Here is a 3,386-nt window from a genome sequence, read left to right on the forward strand (position 1 = left end):
CGTTTGAATAAGCCCCCCCCCCATTCTAATTTGAATAAGATTTTCTTTTTAGCAAGCCAACTTTTTAAATAACCTTTCTCACAATTTTAGGTCAGTCGATATTTTTCACTAGAGCCTTAGTTTATTCAAAACCAGCTTATCGCAATCTTTAATCCATAATACCAAGTGGCTTATTTTCAAGGGTGGGTTAATTTCTTTATTCCTTTGTTTGTCTTTTTCTTTGTTTTTGATTTTTTGTCTTGTTTGTGTTTTTTTCTCACCTTTGTTCTGTGTTCTGTATGTATTTTTATGTGTTTTTTTCTGTTCTGTATTGTCTAGCTATGTTTTTAATTGCTCTGTTCTGTCTGTGTGTTTCTGTTGTACCTGTGTTCTGTGTTTTGTCTGTATTCGTATGTTTACTTATTTCTATTTGTATTTTTTATTTGTTTTATCTTCAAATTTTAGCTTAAGATGTTCCTCTTCGCAATATTTTTGTAAATTTTAATTAATATCAAGCTGTCAATTACCAAACCACAAGGACAATCGGAAAGTTGTCGTGTGTAATCAGAAATATTCGGCATAATAAATTTGGGAAAAGTTAGGGCTCCCGTCAGCACAAAAGATATACATTGACAATGATGGAACTTTGACTGCGATTGACAAAAAAAAAAAAAAAAAAACATAACGCAACATAATCAAAATAGAAACATTACTATTGGAAACGTTCAATTCGGCAATTCTGTTTCATTCATATGCAACAAATATTCATTATCATTACGGAGTCGCCGATATGTTGATAAGTCTCTTTATTATTAAGTCTGGTTACAATGCCAGAAGTGGTTTGGGTTACTTCGATATTCCTAATTCTTTTAAAGTCAGGCTCCGGAAGAAAAAAACACATTGATATGTTGTAGAACTGATTTTTCTAAGACAGAAAAAGTAGTTTGATCAAAAACGAGAGATACAGATTTTTGAATAAACTGGGAGGAAAATGGGTAAAAATGTGCTGTTACGCCCCTTTCCCCCCCCCCCCCCAGCTTCCAGCTTTTAAATATTCAATAAACTGTATCACGTTCACCGTTAACCAGTTTTTCGTCAAACAACTTTTTTCTTTCTTAGAAAAATCAGTTCTACAACATATCAATTTTCCCCCCAGAGTCTGCCAATTATTGTAACTTAGGGGTGTATTTGTCAGGACTAGATGGCTGGAAATTACTCTCAGACTAAAAGATTGTTGCTCTTTAAATTTGAATATAAGCGAGCCCTATACAAATCTTATGTTATTAATTTGATTATTATTATTTATAAATATTAAAATACTATAGGTTAGTTGGCCGCAATATATAAATTGTGCTTTGCTGTAAATGTAAATTGTAAGTGTTAAATGATATACAGGATCTGTGATATATTCAACTTGTGTAATCGTGTAACGTACATTTTATCGTATTAAAAGTCTCGTCTCTTTTTTAATATTGTATTATGGCTGTACAGTGTGTTACTTTTATGAACACACTGCAAGAGCGTGTCTGCTGTTTTAAAAGCGTCGTTTCCAAAATAAAGTTATAATAATTATATAANNTAATTATATAATTAATAGTATGCAATAGACAGAGCAAATTATTTTTAAGATTATAAAACATCACCTTTATTTTCATTGTCATTCGTATTTATACAGGCTGTACAAACAATTGAAATTAAGAAGAATCATTTTTTAATATTGTTTAGTGAACAACTTTTAAAGGTCTCCAGAAAAGGGCGAAAATTATTATTTTTTCTAATTTAGCTTAAATATCTTTCCGAACGCATGTAGGCGAATGAGAAAATAAAAATAAAATTTTAATGATGAACGTAAACAGTGTAATAATGCAATTGATAAATGCTTTAAATTTATATAATTAAGGAAGAAATATATATATATATATATACACATATATATACACATATATATAATATATATATATACATATATACACATATATATATACATATATCTCAGGGGAACGAATAGCATAATAAAACACATACTTATTAGTTAATTTACATTTTTAATTAAAATACGTCGGGTATTCAGTCTTCGTTAATTAAAATGTGACGAATTAACGATAATTGAAAGAAATTCTAATTCATTCCAATAATTAACGCGAGCACGGAATTTACGTGAGCACACATGCGCGCAAATATTCGATTATATATGAATTCTAATACGCTGTCAAAGTGATATTAATTATAAACCTTAAAATCGTTTTTTGGCTATTTTTTATGAAGTTTTAGGCGATTATACACAATTTTACCATGACGTCACTGGCGAAAATGTAACAAAAGATCGTGTAAATAGCGCCGCGTAGGGTATCCACCGCGTACCGTACGATCTTTGCGTACACATATATATAATATATATATATACATATATACACATATATATATACATATATCTCAGGGGAACGAATAGCATAATAAAACACATACTTATTAGTTAATTTACATTTTTAATTAAAATACGTCGGGTATTCAGTCTTCGTTAATTAAAATGTGACGAATTAACGATAATTGAAAGAAATTCTAATTCATTCCAATAATTAACGCGAGCACGGAATTTACGTGAGCACACATGCGCGCAAATATTCGATTATATATGAATTCTAATACGCTGTCCATACAAAGTGATATTCATTATAAACCTTAAAATCGTTTTTTGGCTATTCTTTATGAAGTTTTAGGCGATTATACACGATTTTTACCATGACGTCACTGGCGAAAATGTAACAAAAGATCGTGTAAATAGCGCCGCGTAGGGTATCCACCGCGTACGATCTTTGCCTGCATGCTGTAACAATCGCAATTTACAGCCATGGTTACAGCATACACGCAAAGATCATGTGGGAATCGAACACACAACCTCCATGTTTGCTATTCATTATCCACCATCAACTAAACTCCTTAAAAAAAAAAAAAAAAAAAAAAAAAAAAAAAAAAAACTGGCTCGTGTAGGAATCGAACCCACGACCTCCAAAAAAAAAAAAATCAAAAACTATAAAAAACTTGCCCCGTGTGGGAATCGAACCCACGATCGCCGAGTTTACTACTCCTGATCCAGCATGACTAAACGGAGGGAGGTAAACCGCGGCCCCTAAACCATAAATGCGATAAACCTAGCACCACACCAAGTACCAGTTAGTCAACTCTATCCTATTAGAAAAAATTCTTTGTATATATACACTGTAGGTTAATAATACGCATGGTAATAGTGTCAAAAATGGGCCGTGGGCCAAGAGGGTTAATTTTTTGTCTAAAAATGTAGAATTAAATTTATAATAGATTTTTGATTGTTACCATCTTCATAACTTACGTACTTTTTTTTAAATAGACAAAAATGTTTGAAAAATTCATTATGCAAATTAGAAAAAAAT

The 3,386-nt window shown here is 31.1% G+C and overlaps 1 protein-coding gene across 1 annotated transcript in view; it reads right to left on the reverse strand.

Annotated features, from left to right (window-relative positions):
- Positions 1–3,386, reverse strand: part of LOC117116948 (metabotropic glutamate receptor 5-like) — an 18,400-nt gene that overhangs the window by 1,929 nt on the left and 13,085 nt on the right. The window lies entirely within an intron of this gene.

The sequence above is a fragment of the Anneissia japonica genome, unplaced genomic scaffold (genome assembly GCF_011630105.1).
Source record: "Anneissia japonica isolate Jap-2015-1 unplaced genomic scaffold, ASM1163010v1 scaffold288174_len123020_cov194, whole genome shotgun sequence".
Classification (NCBI taxonomy): Eukaryota; Metazoa; Echinodermata; class Crinoidea; order Comatulida; family Comatulidae; genus Anneissia; species Anneissia japonica.